The sequence below is a fragment of the Sus scrofa genome, chromosome X (assembly GCF_000003025.6).
Source record: "Sus scrofa isolate TJ Tabasco breed Duroc chromosome X, Sscrofa11.1, whole genome shotgun sequence".
Lineage (NCBI taxonomy): Eukaryota > Metazoa > Chordata > Mammalia > Artiodactyla > Suidae > Sus > Sus scrofa.
Window position 1 is genome coordinate 61,295,242 of NC_010461.5, and position 21,964 is coordinate 61,317,205.

The 21,964-nt window shown below is 39.1% G+C and overlaps 1 pseudogene; it reads left to right on the top strand.

Annotated features, from left to right (window-relative positions):
- The window catches only part of LOC100625414, a 36,546-nt pseudogene extending 15,574 nt beyond the window's left edge, over nucleotides 1–20,972 (top strand).

A 21,964-nucleotide genomic window follows, 5' to 3' on the forward strand; every position in this document is an offset into this window, starting at 1 on the left:
GTAAAATTGTCACTGTATGCAGATGACATGATACCATATATAGAAAACCCTAAGGACTCAGCCCAAAAACCACTCGAACTAGTCAAAAAATTCAGCAAAGTAGCTGGATATAAGATTAACATTCAGAAATCAGTCACATTTCTGTATACTAACAATGAAATATAAGAAAAGGAATAAAAAAATACAATACCTTTTAAAATTGCATTCCAAAAATTAAATACCAAGGAATAAACCTTATCCAGGAGATGAAAGACTTATACACTGAGAACTACAAAACATTAATCAAGAAAATTAAAGAGAAGTCAAAGAAATGCAAAGATATTCCAAGTTCCTGGTTTAAAAAAATTAATATCGTAAAAATGGCCATACTACCCAAAGCAATCTACAGATTCAATGCAACCCCTATCAAATTACCCATGACATTTTCCACAGAACTAGAACAAACAATCCAAAAATTTATATGGAACCACAAAAGATCCAGAATTGCCAAAGCAATCCTGAAGAACAAAAACCAAGCAGGAGGCATAACTCTCCCAGACTTCAGACAATATTACAAAGCTACAGTTACCAAGACAGTGTGGTACTGGTATAAAAACAGACATACAGGCCATGAAACAGCATAGAGAACCCAGAAATAAACCCAGACACCTATGGTCAATTAATCTTCGACAAAGGGGTGAGGAATATAAAATGGGAAAAAGTCTTTTCAGCAAGTGGTGCTGGGAAAACTGGACAGCTGCATGTAAACAGATGAAACTGGAAAACACCCTTACGCCATGCACAAAAATAAACCCAAAATGGCCTAGAGACTTAAACATAAGACAAGATACCATCAAACTCCTAGAAGAGAACATAGCCAAAACATTCTCTGACATCAACCTTACAAATGTTTTCTTAGGTCAATCTCCCAATGCAACAGAAATAAAAGCAAAAATAAACAAATGGCACATAATCAAACTGACAAGCTTTTTCACAGCAAAGGAAGCTATTAAAAAAAAAACCTAAAAGACAACCTATGGAATGGGAGAAAATAGTTTCAAATGATGCTTTATCTCTAAAATATACAAACAACTTATACAACTCAATAGCAAGAAAAAGCCAACGCCCCAATGGGAAAATGGGCAAAAGACCTGAATAGACATTTCTGCAAAGATATACAGATGGCCAACAAGCACATGAAAAAATGCTCAACATCCCTGATTATTAGAGAAATGCAAATCAAAACTACCATGAGATACCACCTCACACCAGTCCAAATGGCCATCATTAATAAGTCCACAAATAACAAATGCTGGTGAGGGCATGGAGAAAAGGCAACCTTCCTACACTGTTGGTGGGAATGTAAATTGGTACAACCACTATGGAAAACAGTTTGGAGGTACCTCAGAAAACTAAATATAGAACTACCATATGACCCAGCAATTCCACTCTTGGGCATATATCCAGACAACACTTTCCTTGAAAAAACACATGCACCCATGTGTTCATTGCAGCACTATTCACAATAGCCAGGACATGGAAACAACCTAAATATCCATTGACAGATGAATGGATTAAGATGTGGCATATATACACAATGGAATACTACTCAGCCATAAAAAACAAAATAATGCCATTTGCAGTAACATGGATGGAATTAGAGACTCTCATACTGAGTGATGTAAGTCAGAAAGAGAAAGACAAATACCATATGATATCACTTATATCTGCAATCTAATATATGGCACGAATGAACATTTCCACAGTAATGAAACTCATGGACTTGGAGAACGGACTTGTGGTTGCCAAGGGGGAGTAGGAGGGAGTGGGATGGATAGGGAATTTGGGGTTAATAGATGCAAACTGTTGCATTTGGAGTGAATAAGCAATGAGATCCTAATGTATAGCACTGGGAATTATATCTAGTCACTTGTGTTTGATCATGATGGAGGATAATGTGAAAAAAATAATTTATATATATATATATATATTCATTCATGTGTGTGTGTGTGTGTGTGTGTGTGTGTGTGTGTGTGAGAATGGACCACTTTGCTGTGCAGTAGAAAATTGACAGAACACTATAAATGAAATATAATGGAAAAAATAAAAATCATTAAGAAAAATAAAATAACAAAACTAAATGTATAAATACCATACAACCTAGCAATTGCACTCTTGATGATCCCAGAGAAACAAAAACTTGTGTCCAAGAAAACCTGTAGCAGTTCTATGCATAATAATGGCACTTTTATTTATAATGACTAAAATCTGAGAACAACCAAACTATACCTTAACAAGTGAGTAGTTAAGCAAATTGTATTACATTCTTACCTTGGAATACTACTCAGCAATAAAAAAGTAACAAACTATTGATACATGCAACAATTTGGATGGATTTCAATGGTACAGTTCTCTGAGAAAAGAGAATCTCAAAAGATTACATACTATATGATTCTATTTATATAACATTCTTGAGATGACAAAATTATAGAGATGGAGAACAGATTAGTGATCAGGGTTGTGAGATAGCAGAGAAGGGGAAGTATGTGACTAAAAGGGTAACATAAGGGAGATCTTTGTGGTGATGGAACAGTTATTATTTTTTTCTCTTTTTAAAATTAAATTATAGTTTATTTACAATGTTGTGCCAATTTCTGCTGTATAGCAAAGTGACCCAGTCACATGCACATGCATGCATGCACACACACACATAAACATACATTCTTTTTTAAATATTATTTTCCTGGAGTTCCCGTCGTGGCTCAGTGGTTAACGAATCTGACTAAGAACCATGAGGTTGCGGGTTCGGTCCCTGCCCTTGCTCAGTGGGTTAACGATCCGGCGTTGCCCTGAGGTGTGGTGTAGGTTGCAGACGCGGCTCGGATCCCACATTGCTGTGGCTCTGGCGTAGGCCGGTGGCTACAGCTCCGATTCGACCCCTAGCCTGGGAACCTCCATATGCCGCGGGAGCGGCCCAAGAAATAGCAACAAAAAAAAAAAAAAAAAAAGACAAAAAAAGACAAAAAAATATATATATATTATTTTCCACTATGGTCTATCCCAGGAGAATGGCTATAGTTCCTTGTGCTGTACAGTAAGACCTCATTGCTTATCCATTCTAAATGTAATAGTTTTCATCTATTAACCCCAAACTCCCAGGCCATCCCACTCTCTCCACTCTCCCCCTTGGCAACCACAAGACTGTTCTCTATGTCTGTGAATCTGTTACCGTTTTGTAGATAGGTTCAGCTGTGCAATATTTTAAATTCCACATGTAAGTGATATCATATGGCACTTATCTTTTCTTTCTGACCAGTTTCACTTAGTATGAGAATCTCTAGTCACATACATGTTGCTGCAAATGGCATTATTTTATCTTTTCTTTTTTTTTTTTTTTTTTTGCTCACCCTGTGGCATATTGAGCTCCCAGGCCAGGGATCAGATCTGAGCCAAGCCAAGAACTAAGCCACAGCTGCAGAAATACCTGATCCTTATCCCACTGTGCTGGGCCATGGATCAAGCCTACGTCCCAATGCTCCCAAGGCACTGTTGACCACATTGTGCCACAGCAGGAGCTACTATTTTGTTATTTTTTCTGGCTAAGTAATATTCCATTGTCCATATGTACCACATCTTCTTAATCCATTCATCTGTAGATGGACATTTAGTTTTTATCCATGTCTTGGCTATTGTGAATACTGGAAATAGTTTTCTATGTTGATTGCAATGGTAGTTGCAGGAATCTACATGTGATAAAATGATGTAGAACTATACAGAGACATTGTACCAATGTCAGTTTCTTGGTTTTGATGCTGTACTATAGTTATGAAAGAAGTTACCTTCAGGGGATACTAGGGGAAGGGGTACATAGTGTCTCTTTATACCATTTTTGCAACTTCCTATGAATCTATAATTCAAAACAGTACCAAGGTAACCAAGAAACCTGCTGTGGTAGGTTTATTAAACACTACACAAGTTCCCGGCCATGCCAGAAGATTTTAGATATGTCATTATCTTAAAGTTAATGAAGGACTGTCATGTAAAAGGAGCATACTTATTCTTGATGTCTAATGTATAGAACCAGAACTAGAAGATTGAGTAATATTTCAGCACAGAAAAAGAAAGAACATTCTAACCTTCAAAACCATTTGGAGGGGTGAAAGCTGAACAAAATGTCTTCTATCATGAAGTATTTTCAAACTCTCCTTAGCTTTTTCATAGTGGCTTTCCATCCCAATGTTACTGTCTGACTGGATTCTTTCACCCTCTCTCTTCCCTCTACTATAGCCTGCAAAACCATCTATCTGTCTCCAATCTTTCCGCCTATAATGGGTCGCCTGTTCTCTACACTGTCACTAGAGTGATCTTACTGAAACATAAATCAGACCCACTTTCCTCTTCTACTTACAGCCTTTCAATAATTCTCTACTGCCTAAAAACTGATGTTTGAACACCTTAAATTCACATGATCAAAATCCCCAGTAACTGGGCCATTGCCAACTTTTCCAGCCTCCATCTCTTACTGCATCCTCCATGTACATTACTCTCCAGAATCATAGAACCTGAAGCTATTCCTCAGGCATACCTTGTACTTGTCAGCAGCCATGTATTTTTTCTTTCTGTTCTCTCACCTGAGATGTTTTTCCAACTCAGTACTTACTCCCTCCTTTTCACAATCTATCTTTTTTTTTTTTTTTGGCTGCACCCACAGAATATGGAAGTTCCCAGGCCAGGGAACTTGTACCACAGCAGTAACAACTCCAGATCCTTAACCCACTGAGCAAACAAGAAATTCACTCCCTCATTCTCTTAAAATCCTATTCATAGTGATTCACACTGAATTACTGATTTCCAATATTGCTTCTTCCATGGGGTCTTATTTGATCCTCCTCATCACTGTACCTTCATCCAGATTCAATTACTCTTTAATTGCTATGTGGTCATTTACCTATTGTGTCTCAACTTCAATCTCATTCTTCTATATACAGATCTGTAATGGATTCTGGAAACCACACTTCCCAGACACCCTTGCCAGCTGACTTCTTGTTAGGCTCTGCCAATGGATGGCAACTAGAGTGAGATCTGAACATAGAAAGAGGGGAAAAGGGCTTTCTTCCTCTCTTTTCCATTTCCTATCAACACATACAGTAGCTTCTTTCTCAACTCCCAACACCAGTCTTATTGTGTTCCTTCAAAATAGCAGCTAAGTCATGTCCCCTTGACAATCAGAGTCGATTTGTTATCAATTAGGCTGCAACCTTTGGGCCAATACCCATTGAACCACATCTCCTTCAGGGATCCTAACAAACCTTAAGTTGCACTTACCTCTTCAGAAGTCCAGCATGCCATGTCTCCTCCTCAAAAGTCAAAATCCAGTTGTTTATTACTTCCCTCCAAAGATCTTTTATTCCCCAGCCCTAGTAACATCCTACAGTTGGTAATTCCTGGGTGTGTCACTTAGCTCTTTCACATTTCTAATATCATTATAACCAATTGCTTTTATCAATTCCCTTATGCTTAGGAAACATAATATCTTCTGTTTTCCTGATTGGATCCTACAATTGCCATAGTGTTTTGCCTGCCTTTCCATTTTAGCACCCTTAGTATTCTTGTATTGTGAATATGTATTTATGTCTTCCATATATAGCATGTCATTGGGATATATGTGTTGAATTAATGCATGAATCAATGAATGAACAAATGCTATTTTGTAACTGGCTTTTCTAGAGCAATCTTTTGTCAAGAAAAAACAAGACTCCAATCATAGGTATATAGGGGAAAGATAGACCAAAAATAGATGGAGTGAAAGGATGAGTGCAAATTTTAATTCTCCAGTATTTTCTGTGAAATGCAATATCACTTATCTTTAAATCCATCTGTTATAAGTTTAATTTATAAACAAAAAACTAGGCAGAGAATGAAAGGGAGGATTCATCTCTTAAATGGTAAAAAAAAATCTTTACAATGTGGCCCACTACCTACATCATAGTAGTCAATAAATACATAAGAATCCACTGTGTATCTAGCACTCTGATGGGCATTAGGGGAAATAAATAAGTTGTAGAGGTAGTCACTTTCCTTAAAGAGCTTATAATATAGCTGGAAAGATAATAGAAACTAATTGGCTTGGGTGTCAATGGACATGGTTTTGGCCAAATGAATTCTCTCCCCTAGAACTGAGTTTCTTCATAAACATAATATTGGGTACACGAGGAGCCCCAAATAGCCCTACTAGCTGAACCACACTGTGCCTTTAAGTTTCTATGAGGATAAAGGGATATGGGGCCTTTAATTAATTTTTACAGTATGTTTTTAATATTTTTATTAAAGTGGAGTTGATTTACAATGTTGTGCCAATTTCTGCTGTACAGCATGGTAGTTTTGAAATGAAGATCTTAAGCATTTTCAAACATGAGAATAATCATTTTCATTTTCTACTTCCAAACCAACCAGAATCAGATACAAGCTGGAAACTCAAGACAAATGAGTGTATTGAGCATCAAGTAGGGGAGAGAGAGCCTCTATTTCCCTAGATGGGTATATAAGTGGATGTCAAGTCTTTCCATGGAGATGACACACTGAGACCTTAATACTTTCCATTCTTCTTTCCTCTCCGTAGCATAATTTCCCAAAGACTGTTGAAGAATCAGGTGAATTTTTTTTTTTGTCTTTTTAGGGCCACACTTGTGGCATATGGAGGTTCCCAGGCTAGGGGTCTAATTGGAGATACAGCTGCCAGCCTACACCAGAGCCACAGCAATGCAGGATCCGAGCCGCATCTGTGACCTACACCACAGCTCAGGGCAACGCCAGATCCTTAACCCACTGAGTGAGGCCAGGGGTGGAAACCGCAACCTCATGGTTTCTAGTTGGATTCATTTCCACTGCACCATGATGGAAACTCTGAATCAAATGAAATTTATGCCCTCTATAAGCTACTCATTGAGCCTTTTGATGGTGCCCTAGTTATGCACTCCATCTGCAAGGCAATTGGCTTCCCAGAAGGTGTTACTTTCTTCTTCTTTCTTTTTTTTTTTTTTTTTTGTCTTTTTGCCTTTTTTCTTGAGCTGCTCCCATGGCATAAGGAGGTTCCCAGGCTAGGGGTCGAATCAGAGCTGTAGCCACCAGCCTACGCCAGAGCCACAGCAACACGGGATCCAAGCCACATCTGCGAACCACACCACAGCTCACAGCAACGTGGGATCCTTAACCCACTGAGCAAGGCCGGGGAACGAACCCACAGCCTCATGGTTCCTAGTCGGATTAGTTAACCACCACGCCACGACAGGAACTTCAGAAAGTGTTTCTTTCTTTACTATCTCACCTATTGACCTATCTGCCTAGGTCAATTTCTGCTGATTTTATTCTAATGCAGAGGATGGAGCTAAGACAAACACATTAAAATAACTAGTAAATAATTCAATGTAATATGTTGTATTAATTCATTCAACAAGTAGCTATTGAGCACATATTATGTAAACAAGAGTGAATTTTCTTAAGTCACAGACCCTGTTCTCATGGAAATTAACCCCCCCAAAAAAGGAAATCAACATATAAATAAAATATTTACACATTATAATAAGTTCTAAGTAAATAAAATACCAAGAGAATAACACAAGCTACATTAAAGTGTGTGATCAGAAGATTCTGAAAGAGGTGACTGTTGTACTGAGACTCAAAGTATAAGGCATGGGTAAATGGTAGGTTGACCAGTCCAGGCAGAGAGAAAATCATGTGAAGAGGGCCCTATAGTAGGAAGCAGCTTGAGGTATGAAAGATGGCCAATGTGGCTACAGCATAGTGGATCTCAAGGAGAGTGGTAGGACATGAAGCTAGTGAGATAGAGGCTAAATTACATATGGCCTATTTACATTATATTCCGAGTTAAGACAGAAAGCCATTAGAGGGTTTTAAGAAGAAAATGAGGGAGTTCCCGTCGTGGCACAGTGGTTAACGAATCCGACTAGGAACCATGAGGTTGCGGGTTCGGTCCCTGCCCTTGCTCAGTGGGTTAACGATCCGGCGTTGCCCTGAGGTGTGGTGTAGGTTGCAGACGCGGCTCGGATCCCGCATTGCTGTGGCTCTGGCGTAGGCCAGGGGCTGCAGCTCCAATTCGACCCCTAGCCTGGGAACCTCCATATGCCGCAGGAGCGGCCCAAAGAAATAGCAAAAAAAAATTTAAAAAAATAAGAAGAAAATGACATGAACTGGCTACATTTTTAAAAGATAACTATGGATGCTACATGGAAGATGGATAGTAGAGAGTGCATATATAGTTCTGTATGCATATTTAAATAGGTAATTAAGTGTGGAATTAGGGATACAGGTTAGGAAACTGTTTCAATAGTCCAGGAGAGAAATAATGGTATCTTGGACCAGAGTGTTGGCAGGTAGGTCGAACAAAAAGTTAACTGATTCAGGATATTTTAAAGGTAAAAATCCAGAAAAGTTAATTAAAGATTAAACATAGGGTGAAAGAGACATGGATGACTCCAAGGTTTCATGGTTGAGAAATTTTAGCACATTATCCTCCCTGAGGCAGCCAATCTGACCAAGAGAAAAAGAAATAATTTACTATAGTCCTCAATAAGAAGTCAAAATCTGTTTTTGTTGTTGTTTTCATTTTGTTTTTTTCACTATCTGAGTCCCTTTTGAGCTGATTACTAACTGCTTACTCCTAGGACAATCCATTGTCACATATTTTTTTTCACATGCCACAGGCAAAGCAAAAGCAAAAGACACAAAAGATGCTTTTGCTTTGCCTGTGGCATGTGGAACTTAAAGATCTAAACCAAATCACAGCAGTAACCCAAGCCATTGCAGTGATAACGCTGATCCTTAATCCACTGCACCACAAGAGAACTCCACATATTTTAGGCCTATAACTTGAGTTTCTCTCAGTCCCACCTGCTTACAGGTACTAGTATGAGTCACCTGATAGTAATCTTTCCACACCTGCATAATATAATACCTCAAGCCCTTGAAAATTTCTTCCAAGTATTTTTGGGATTCCTTGTGAATATCCTACATGTGTTTACCACCAGTGCTCACACAGCTTGGGTATCCAGTTCCATAACTAAGGTCATTTTATTCCTGCTGGCTCTGAAATACGAAAAAAACTTCACTGTGGAAGTGATGCTTAATGTATGCAAACTTCAATCGCTGTTACTTTTAATATTCATAAAAACTTGTGTTACATTTGAAAACAATTTGTGGGTTATATTTTCTCACTTCATAAGAATTCCAAAGTATGCATAACTATTACTTAGAGATCATAGCCAATTGTAAATTAAAGGAGTTCATTGTCATCAAATGATTTCAAAAGTAACATTTTAAAAATCTTTTATAATTTTTACAGCAATAAAATTCTATTTCATGTATACTGTGGGTACATTTTATTATGTTTGATATAATGATGGGAGGGAATTCCAAGGCCTAAGGCCTATGAAAATATGTAAATGTCCTTACCCACAAGCAATACCCACTGCTCTTAAAGCTATTTGCAAGCAGCACCTCCCCACTGCCACTGCTGCTAGAGCTCACTGTGAGTAAAGGGGTTGCTTGCAGGAGTCCCATGGGTGTAAGTTTTCTTTTTCCCAAAGCATTCCTAGGTTACCTAGCATTCTCAGAGCAGTAAAATCACACTTTGTTGTACATAGAGAGAACATCTTTCCTCATTGCCATGCAAAATTCAGCTCTGAAACACCTGTACTTTGTGCCCCAATGCCTCTCAGACTCCCTCAGACTAACTTCCCCTTCTGCCTATAACTGTTTATCTGTCTGTAAATGGTCTACGGGGCTAGCTAGTTTTCTTACCAATTATAGGTGCCAGCATAAAGCTGTTTCATTATTCTTCTTCTCAAAACAGCAGAAATAAAATAAATCCCCTGAATGTCTGGACCAGCAGTGAAAACCAGCCTTTCACAGATAATTGTTTAGACTCAAGATGGCTCCCACCACAGGTATTTCAAAAGACAAAACATTTTCAACCCACACCAGTCTTTTTCTTCTGATACCAGAGCCACCAGATTTCTGAAGGGATGTTAGACTCTAAGACATGGTGTGGGCCACTCTTAGTCTAATAAAAGTAAGGTTAGTCTGGATTTGGACTATCTTTATAGAGGTAATGGGCCTAAAGCTGAGAAAAGTAAATGTAAAGTATTTATACAGTCCACTACGTGACCTACAAAGGACTTTCACATACATTGCCTCATCAGATCATCACAGTATATGAGGTAGGAAACACCATTAGTCCCTTTTAACACATGAAGAAACAGAAACTCAAAGAGATGAATAATGATCCAAGGTTTCTCAGGTGATATAGGAAGATTCTGGAATTTGAATACAGATTCCCTGACTCCAAACCGTTGAGCTATTTTATTGATATGCCTTGAGTTGGTAAAAGGGTATCAATATTGGGTATCAATCTATAGTTATATTAAATATAACTAGACAATATTACACATATCAACAGTCATATAATAGGGGTCTCAGAAGGAGAAGAGAGAGAAAGGGCCTGAGAAAATATTCAAAGAGATAATAGCTGAAAACTTTCCTAATATGGGAAAGGAAACATTCCCCAAAGTTGAGGAAGCACAGAGAATCCCATACAGGATAAACCCAAGGTGAAACACAGCAAGACACATAATAATCAAACTGACCAAAATTAAATACAAAGAAAAAATATCAAAAGCAATAAGGGAAAATCAACAAATAATATACAAGGGAACCCCAATAAGGATATCAGTTGATTTCTCAGCAAGCCAGAAGGGAGTGGCAAGATATATTTAGGGTAATAAAGGAGAGGAAACTAGAACCAAGAATACTCTACCCAACAAGGCTTTCATTCAGATAAAACAAAAAAAATCAAAAGCTTTATGGATAAGCAAAAGCTAAGAGAATTCATCACCACCAAATCAGTTTTACAACAAATTCTAAAAGAGCTTCTCTAGGTTGAAAAGGCCACAACTAGAAACAAGAAAATTATGAATGGGAAAGATTACCAGTAAAGGCAAACAGAAGGTAAAGATAGGAAATCATTCACACACAAACAGGTATCAAAACCAGTCATAACTAAAGAAGAGTGAAAATACAGGATATTGAAAATGCAGTTGAATTGAGAGAGTAGCAACTTAAAACAATTTTGTGTATATATATATATATATATATATATATATATATATATATATAATGCTAGATCAAAACCCCATAGGAACCACAAACCAAAAAATAACAATAGACACACACATTAAGAAAATCCACCAAAACACAACATTAAAGATAGTTATCAAATCACAAGAGAACAAAAAAAAATAATGGGAAGGGAAAAGTCCAACATGGGCAAAACACAAATAATTAAGAAACTGGCAATGACCACACATATATCAATAATTACCTTGAATGTAAATGGGTTAAATGCTCCAACCAAATGATATAGACTGGATGAATGGATGTAGAAACAAGACCCATATATACACTGTCAATAAGAGACCCCTTTCAGATTTAGGGACATACACAGACTGAAAGTAAGAGGGTGGAAAAAGATATTCCACGCTCATATTTCTTTTGAGTCCATGGAAATCAAAAGAAAGAGGGAGGAGTTCCCATCATGGCTCAGTGGTTAACAAATCTGACTAGGAACCTTGAGGTTGCAGGTTCAATCCATGGCCTTGCTCAGTGGGTTAAGGATCCAGCATTGCCGTGAGCTGTGGAGTAGGTTGCAGACACTACTCAGATCCTGCATTGCTGTGGCTCTGGCGTAGGCTGTCAGCTACAGCTCTGATTAGACCCCTAGCCTGGGAACCTCCATATGCCATGGGAGTGGCCCTAGAAAAGGCAGAAAGACAAAAAGAAAAAAAAAGAAAGAGGGAGTAGCAATACTTATATCAGACAAAATTGACTTTAAGATAAGATTACAAGAGACAAAGAAGGACATTATATAATGATCAAACAATCAATCCAAGAAGGTGTAGCAATTGTAAACGTATATGTACCCAACATAGGAACACATTATATAAGACAATTGCTAACAGAAATAAAAGGAAAAGTGACAGTAACACAATAAAAGTGGGGGATTTTCACACATCACTTACATCAATGGACACATCATCCAAACAGAAAATTAATTTTTAAAAAACCACAGGCCTTAAATGATGCATTAAGAGAGAAAGATTTAATTGAAATTTATAAAATGTTTCATCCAAAAGCAGAAGACTACACATTCCTCTCAAGTACACAAGGAATATTCTCCAGAATAAATCACATCTTGAGCCACAATACAAGCCTCAGTTAATTTAAGAAAACTGAAATCATATCTAGAATTTTTTTCTGAACAAGACACTATGAGACTAGAAATCAAGCACAAGAAAAATAATGAAGAAAAGAGAAACACATGGAGGCTAAACAATATGCTGCTAAACACCCAGTGGATCAATGAAGAAGTCAAAGAGGAAGTCAAAAATAGCTAAAGAAAAATGACAACAAAGATCCAAAACCTATAGGACATGGAAAAAGCAGTTCCAAGAATGAAAGAAGTTTGTAGCAATACAATCTTACCTCAGGAAACAAGAAAAATCCAAAATAAACAACCTAAACTTACACCTAAAACAACTAGAGAAAGAAGAACAAACAAAACCCAAAGTTAGTAGAAGGAAAAAAATCATAAAGATCAGAGCAGAAATAAATAAAATACAGATGAAGAAAACAATAGAAAAGATCAATGAAACTAGAAGCTGATTCTTTGAAAAGATCAACAAAATTAGCAAACCTTCAGCCAGACTCCTCAAGAAAAAAGATGCTTCCAATCAACAAAATTATTAATGAAAAAGGAGAAAATACAACTGACACAACAGAAATAAAAAGGATCATAAGAGACAAGCAACTGTATGCCAATAAAGTGGACAATTTTAGAAGGGATGGACAAATTCTTAGAAAAGTAAAAACCTTCCAGGATTGAAACAGTAAGAAATATAAAATATGGATAGATAAATTACAAGTACTGATTAAAACTGTGATTAAAAAACTTCTAAAATAGCAAAAGCCTATGATCAGATGGCTTCACAGGCAAATTCTATTAAACATTTAGAAAAGAGTTACCAACAATCCTTCAGAAAATCTTCCAAAAAATTGCAGAGGAAAGAATATTCTCAAGCTCATTCTATGAGCCCACCATCACCCTGATACAAAAATCAAAAAAAAAAGATACCACAAAAAAGAAAACTATAGGCCAATATCATTAATGAGCATAGATGTAAAAATATTCAGCAAAATATTAGCAAACTAAATCCAACATTGTATTAAAGGATCATACTCCATGATCAAGTAGGATTTATCCCAGGGATGCAAGGATTTTTCTTTATATGAAAATTAATCAATGTTATGCACTACATTAATAAATTGAAGAATAAAAACCATATGATCATCTCAATAGATGCTGAAAAATCTTTTGACAAAATTCAACACACATTTTTAATTTAAAAAAAAAAGCTCTAGAAAGTGGGCATAGAGGAAACCTACCTCAACATCCATTTAAATTCCCTATATGACAAACTCACAGCTAACATCATTTTCAATGGTGAAACACTGAAAGCATTTCTGCTAGGATCAGGAACAAGAGGAGGTTGTCCACTCTCGCCATTCTTATTCAATATAGTTTTGGAAGTCGTAGCTATGGCAATCAGAAAATAAATGAAATAAAGGGAATCCAAATTGGAAAAGAAGTAAAACTGTCACTATTTACAGATGACATGAAACTACATATTGAAAACCCTAAAGATGCTACCAGAAAACTACTAAAGATCATCAATGAATTCAGTAAAGTTGCAGGATACAAAATTAATACACAGACATCTCCTACTTCCTATACCCTAACAATGAAAGATCAGGAAGATAAATTAAGGAAAGAATTCCATTTATCATCACATCAAAAAGGATAAAATGCCCATGAGTAAACCCACCTAAAGAGGTACTCTGAAAACTATAAGATACCAATGAAGGAAATCAAAGATGACACAAACAGTTGGAAAGATATACCATATTCTTGGATTGGAAGAATCAATACAGTTCAAATGACAATACTACTCAAGGTAATCTACAGATTTAGTGCAATCCCTAATAAATTACCAATTATATTTTTCACAGAACCAAAAGTTTTTTTTTTGTCTTTTTGCCTGTTCTAGGGCCACTCCCATGGCATATGAAGGTTCCCAGGCTAGGGGTCTAATCAGAGCTGTAGACGCTGGCCTACACCAGAGCCACAGCAATGCAGGATCCGAGCCATGTCTGCAACCTACACCACAACTCACAGCAACACCAGATCCTTAACCCACTGAGCAAGGCCAGGGATCAAACCCACAACCTCATGGATCCTAGTCAGATTTGTTAACCACTGAGCCATGATGGGAACTCCAAAAAAGTTTTTTAAATTTGTATGGAAACACAAAACACCCCTAACGGCAAAGGCAACCTTGAGAAAGAAAAGCAGAGATGGAAGAATCCAGCTACCTGACTTCAGACCACACTACAAAGCTACAGTTATCAAAACAGTATGGTACTGGAACAAAAACAGAAACATAGATAAGTGGAACAGCATAGAAAGCCCAAAAATAAATCCATGTGCCAATTAAACTATGACAAAGGAGGCAAGAATGTACAATGGAGAAAAGACAGTCACTTCAATAAGTGGTGCTGGAATATTGGACAGCTATGTAAAAGCATGAAATTAAAACATTCTGTAGCATCCTACACAAAATAAACTCAAAATGGATTAAATACTTAAACATAATTCTGGATACTATAAAACTCTTGGAGGAAAACATAGGCAGAACACTCACTCTTTGCCATAAATCGTAGTAATATCTTTTCTGATCCACATCCTAGCATAATGAAAATAAAAATAAAAATAAACAAATGGCACCTAATTAAACTTAAAAGTTTTTGCACAGGAAACCATAAACAAAACTCAAAAACAACTTAGAGAATGGGAGAAAATATTTTCAAATGAAGTGACCAACAAGGGATTAATTTCCAAAATATACAAACATCTCATACAGCTTTAAACAAAAAAAAAAAAAAACAAAAGTGATCAGAAGATCTAAACAGACATTTCTCCAAAGACAGACAGATGGCCAAAAAACATATGAAAAGATGCTCAACATCACTAATTGTTAAAGAAATGCAAATCAAAACTACAAAGACATATCACCTCACACATCATCAAAAAGTTTACAAACAAGAAACTCTGAAGAGGATTTCCCTTCAAGGCTCAATGGTTAATGAATCCAACTAGTATCCATGAGGACATGGGTTCAATCCCTGGCCTCTCTCAGTGGTTTAAGGATCTGGCATTGCCATGAGCTGTAGGTTAGGTCACAGATGTGGCTTGGATCCCATGTTACTGTGGCTTTGGTAGAGGCCAGCAGATATAGCTCCAATTCAACCCCTATCCTGAGAACCTCCATATGCCATGGGTGCAGCCCTAAAAAGACAAAGAAAAAAAAGAAATGCTGGTAAGGGTGTAGAGAAAAGATAAAACTCCTACAATGTTGGGAATGTAAGCTGGTGCAACCACTATGGAGAATGGTGTGGTGGTTCCTTTAAAAACTAAATATAGATGTGTGACTGGATGACTATGCTGTGCAATAGAAAACTGGCAGAAGACTGTAAACAAACTATAATGGAAAATACAAAAATCATTTAAAATATCAGGAACAAAACTAAACATAGAACTACCATATGATCCAGCACTCTCACTGCTGGGCATATACCTGGAGAAAACCATAGTTTTAAAAGATGCATGCACTCCAATGTTCATTGCATCACTATTTACAATAACCAAGATGTGGATGCAGCCTAAATGTCCAGTAACAGAAGACTGGACAAAGAAAATGTGGTACATGTAAACAATGGAACATTACTCAGCCATAAAAAAAGAATGAAATAATGCCATTTTCGGCAACATCAATGGACATAGAAATTATCATAATAAGTGAAGTCAGACAGAGAAAGCCAAATATCATATGAGATCACTAATATATGAAATCTAATAAAAGTGATACAAAGGAACTTATTTACAAAACAGAAATGGACTCACAGAGGTCAAAATCAAACTTATGGTTACCAAAAGGGAAACATTGGGGGGGAGGGATAAATTAAGAAGTTGGGATTAACACATACACACTACTATATATAAAATAGATAACCACTGAGCCATGACGGGAATTCCAGTTAATGAATCCGACTGTGAACCATGAGGTTGCAGGAAAAGGTGACTGGTCCAAGGTAGGAGAGATTTGAGGCACTTTAACTTAAATTCACCCCACCCTTCTTCCCAGCACAGTGGCTGTGTTGAAGATGCCAGTCTGCATTCAAGTTTAGTTTCTGGAATTACATAGTGGACCTTGTTCACAAAGAATTTTTTTTCAATTTTGACCTCTCTGAAAATGAGTTTGTTATATTCTAGAGGTCAGACAGTAATTTCTAGCCTTGCCTATCTTAGGAAGTTATGCTGTGCATTTTTTTTTTTTTTTGGCATACCATGTTTAATTTGTTCTTTGTACCTTTGGAGTTTTCTGAGAAATTGAGCAGTAATGCAACAACTTTTTAAAATACATTTTAATAATTTTTAAAAAGGAATTGAGTAAGACACTTGATTTGTTTCATGTCACTACTCTTTCACAGAATAATGTGGAGAGCTTTCCTTGAAAACATATAAAAGCAAAGCTGCTGCCACTGGAGATAAAAGATTACATTTGGACAAACTATATAATGAAAATCTGGGAGGAAAAGCTAGAGGGTTACTTTGGGGAATAAGGACATTGATTATAAGAGAAATGCAAATCAAAACTACCATGAGATACCACCTCACACCAGTCAGAATGGCCATCATTAATCAGTCCACAAATAACAAGTGCTGGAGGGGCTGTGGAGAAAAGGGAACCCTCCTGCACTGCTGGTGGGAATGTAAACTGGTACAGCCACTATGGAGAACAGTTTGGAGATACCTTAGAAATCTATACATAGAACTTCCATATGACCCTGCAATCCCACTCTTGGGCATCTATCTGGACAAAGCTCTACTTAAAAGAGACACGTGCACCCGCATGTTCATTGCAGCACTATTCACAATAGCCAAGACATGGAAACAATCCAAATGTCCATCAATAGATGATTGGATTCGGAAGAGTGGTATATATACACAATGGAATACTACTCAGCCATAAAAAAGAATGACATAATGCCATTTGCAGTAACATGGATGGAACTAGAGAATCTCATACTGAGTGAAATTAGAAAGACAAAGACAAATACCATATGATATCACTTATAACTGGAATCTAATATCCAGGACAAATGAACATCTCCTCAGAAAAGAAAATCATGGACTTGGAGAAGAGACTTGTGGCTGCCTGATGGGAGGGGGAGGGAGTGGGAGGGATCGGGAGCTTGGGCTTATCAGACACAACTTAGAATAGATTTACAAGGAGATCCTGCTGAATAGCATTGAGAACTATGTCTAGATACTCATGTTGCAACAGAAGAAAGGCTGGGGGAAAAACTGTAATTGTAATGTATACATGTAAGGATAACCTGACCCCCTTGCTGTACAGTGGGAAAAAAAAAAAAAAAAAAAAGCTCTCAGGTTCTATCAACCTGACAGGTCTGACACAGTTGAACCACTAGAGGGAGAATGTAGATTTGGGGTTTGGCTGGTAGACACCATAGATCCTCCCCTCTGCTCAGCATAGAGTTAGTAGAGAAAAAATCCCAGCTCTAAGCTTCTTTCTGGTGAGGGGAAGAATTGATCCATGAGTCCAGTGCCCCAACTTCTTCAGAGCTGCCCAAAGGATTGTCATCTGTCTTACTAGTCTTGGAGCTCTGATGAGTCTGGTATAGTCTAGCCACCTGGAGAGAATGGATATGGTGGTTTGGGGCTAATGAATGCCATAGCTTCACCCTCATACCCCCATTTGAAACAGAGTAATCAAACAAAATCAAAGGCTCATATTATTTATCGCTGTGGCAGTGTTGTAGGCTGGCAGCTACAGCTCTGATTCGACCCCTAGCCTGGGAACTTCCATATGCCATGGTTGTGGCCCTAAGAAGACCCCAAAAAATCTGATTCTTTCTAGGAAAAGAAAGAGAGAGTAGAGACACTAAGAGCCTCCAGCTGAGATTGATGAGAGAGGGTCTTCTCTGGTATAAGGCCATGAAGATTGGGAGAAGTACCTACTTTGTCTAATGAACAGACACCAACACAAAGAGTTTAAGAAAATGAATAATTAGGAAAAATATATTCCAAAACACTGGAGTAAAATAAATCTCTAGAAACCAGCCCTAATGAAATGGAATAATGTAACTTAGCTGACAGAAAATTCAAAATGACTGTTGAAAAGAAGTTTGCTGAGATGAAAATGAATAATGCATGAACAAAGAGAAAATTTCAACAAAGAATTAGAAAACATTCTTACAATATCAAAGAGAAATCATGGAGCTGAATTAAAATTTTCATTGGAGAGGTTTAAGAGCAGACCAAATCAACCAGAAGAAATGATTATCAAACTCAAAGAAAGGTTCTTGAAAATAATTCAGTCAGAGGAGTAAAAAGAAATAAAATGAAAAATAATGAATAAAACTTCATTATGATACATTGTCAAACAAACCAATAAATGCATTATGGGTATCCCAGAAAGTAAAGAGTAAAAAGACCAGAAAGCTTATTCAAAGAAATAATAGCTGAAAGCTTCCCAGATCTACATAAGGAAATGGACATCCAGATACAAGAAGTCCAAAGAAAAACAATCATATAAAAGCAAAGATATCCACACCAAGACACAACATAATAAAATTGTCAAAGTCCAAGAAAAACAAAATTTTGAAAGAAGCAAGAGAAAAGCAACTTGTCATGTACATATTTTTCAGCAGAAACTTTGCACATTAAAAGGGAGTATGATGGCATATTCAAAGTGCTAAAAGAAAAAACTTCCAATCAATTATGTATACTTAGAAAACTGTCCCTCAAAAGTAAGAACAAGAGTTAATATATAAAGAGCTCATACAACTCAATATCAAAAAACAAACAAGCTAGAGCAGCCAGCACAGCCCGAAGGAATGAGCCAGCAGCCGCTCATGAGCTCTGGGTCTGGGGGCACATGAGGCCTGCTGGGATGCAGAGGTGGGTGCCTGAGGCTGCAGCCCAGCTAGGTCTGCACTCCCACTGGACTCCACACCTGAGGCTGTAGGCTGCCAGCTGGGCTCAGAAGACCCTGCTGAGAGCAATGTGTGAGTGGGGTCTGGGCTGCACCAGACCACGAGAGCCCCAGTGTCCTGAATGATGTGGCCATCACGAAGGAGGGCTGGCTGCACAAACAAGACTTGTTCCCTCCTAAAGCTCTGTGATTCCCACATGAGCTAGCCAATAGCCCCACCACTTGTCAAGTGAATCCTTCAGTGAGCGTGTCCCTCTGCCCACCTCAGGATCCCACAGGCTGCTGGGAGGTGGAGCCTCAGATGCAGGGGAGTACATCAAAACCTGGCTGCCCCAGTACTTCCTCCCAAAGAATGACACACCTTCATCAGCTACAAGGAGTGGCTGCAGGACATGGAGCAGCGGGAGTCTCCCCTCAACTACTTCTCTGGCTCAATGCCAGCTGATGAAGACTAAGCAGTCACAGCCCAACACCATCATCTGCTGCCTACAGTGGACCATGGCCATCCAGCACATATTTCATGTGGAGATGTCCAAGGAGTGGAAGGAGTGGACGACTACCATCCAGATGGTGGCTGACGAGCTCAAGCAGCAGGGGGAAGAGATGATGGACTTCCAGTCGGGCTGTCCCAGCAAGGACTTGTGGGCAGAGGAGATGGAGTTGTCCCTGTATAAGCCCAAACACCTCGTGACCATGAACGAGTTTGAGTACCTGAAGCTGCTGGGCAAAGGTACCTTCAGGAAGGTGATCCTGGCAAAGGAGGAGGCCACCAGCAGCTACTACACCATGAAGATCCTGAAGAAAGAGGTAATTGTGGCCAGGGACGAGGTGGCCCACATGCTCACAGAGAACTGCATCCTCTAGAACTTCCAGCACCCCTTCCAGATGGCCCTGAAGTGCTCCTTCCAGACCTACGATTGCCTGTGCTTCATCATGGAGTATGCCAACAGGGATGAGCTCTTCTTCCACCTGTCCTGGGAGCAGGTGTTCCCTGAAGATGGGGGCCAGCTTCTATGGTGCTGAGATTGTGTCAGCCCTGGACTACTTGCACTCTGAGAAGGATATGGTGCACCAGGACCTCAAGCTGGAGAACCTCATGCTGGACAAGGACAGGCACATCAAGATCATTGACTTCAGGCTCTGCAAGGAGGGCATCAAGGATAGTGCCACCATGAAGACATTCTGTGGGATGCCGGAGTACCTGGTCACCGAGGTGTAGGAGGACAACAACTATGGCCAGGCAGTTGTCTGGTGGGGTGTGGGTGTGGTCATGTATGAGATAATGTGCAGCCACCTGCCTTTTCTACAACCAGGACCATGAGAAGCTCTTCAAACTCATTCTCATGAAGGAGATCCGCTTTCCGTGCATGCTCAGCCTTGAGGCCAAGTCTCTGCTCCAAGGATGCCAAGGAGATCATGCAGCACCATTTCTTCACCAGCATCTTGTGGCAGGATGTGTACAAGAAGAAGCTCAGCCCACCTTTTAAGCCTCAGGTCACATCTGAGACAGACACTAGGTACTTTGACGAGGAGTTCACAGCCCAGATGATCACCACCACGCCACCTGACCAAGACAATAGCATAGAGGGCGTGGACAGGCAGCAGAGGCCTCACTTCCCCCAGTTCTCCAGCCGGGCCATACTCATGGTCGCTGCCCTGGGCAGCTGTGCTCTCCGCACGATGGCTTTGAAGGAAGAGAGGAAGCCTCACTCTGACAATCCGTATTTAATGGTTTTTTTTTCTGGGTGCATTTGGGTGGAACTAGGGATGAGAGGCTTGGTACTATAGCAGGGCTTCCCACTTGGGGGTGGCCTCCCCACCCCCACCATCCAGGTCAGGAGGAAAATGTCCTGCAGTTTTTCCTAATTTATTCATCCAGTTTTCCAGATGAGGCCATGTGCCATATGCTCTCGGGCCAGATGGACTCCTCCCCGCTGTCCTGGCCACACTGACATGGGCCCCAGAAACAAGCTGGCCCAGGTATGCTGGCCTGGGCCCTCACTGAGGCTGGAGGAGAGTGGCCCCTGCCATGAGGCTGGGCCAGGTCTGCCCATGACAGTGGTGCCAGGTGAAATCCTGCTTTGTTAGCCTGTTCGCATGCATTCTGGAGGTTTAATCTCAGAAGAAAGCCCTCTTTCTGCCCCTGACCCTTGGAACCATCACTCCTGATGGCTGCCCTGGTTAGCATTTGTCCTTAGAAGCTTCACTCTCCCACTGTGGCCCAGGTCCTGTGCCACACCCTTTGGAGAGGCCATTGCTCGGCCCTCCACACCTCTGGCCAGATACTATGCTGCACCATGGTGTTTTTTTTTTATTCAACTTCAGTATTTTTACTATTATGAGACCTTCCTCCAAATTCTTCAATAAAAGTTGCTTTTCAAACAAAACAAAACAAAACAAAACAAAAAACCTGATTTTAAAATAGGCAGAAGATCTGAATAGACAGTTCTCCAAAGAATTTATACAGATGGCCAATGGGCACATGAAAAGATGCTCAGTATCGCTAACTGTTAGAGATGCAAATCAAAACAGCAATGAGATATCACCTTATACCAGGTTATCATCAAAAAATATACATGTAGGAGTTCCTTTGTGGCCTAGTGGTTAAAGAATCCAGCATTTTCAGTGCTGTGACTCAGGTCAATGCTGTAACATCAGTTTGATCCCTGGCCTGGGAAATTCTGCATGCCATGGGCATGTAACAAGTAACAAATGTTGGAGAGGATGTGGAGAAAAGGGAACACTTGTATAGTGTTAGTGGGAATGTAAAATTTTTCAGC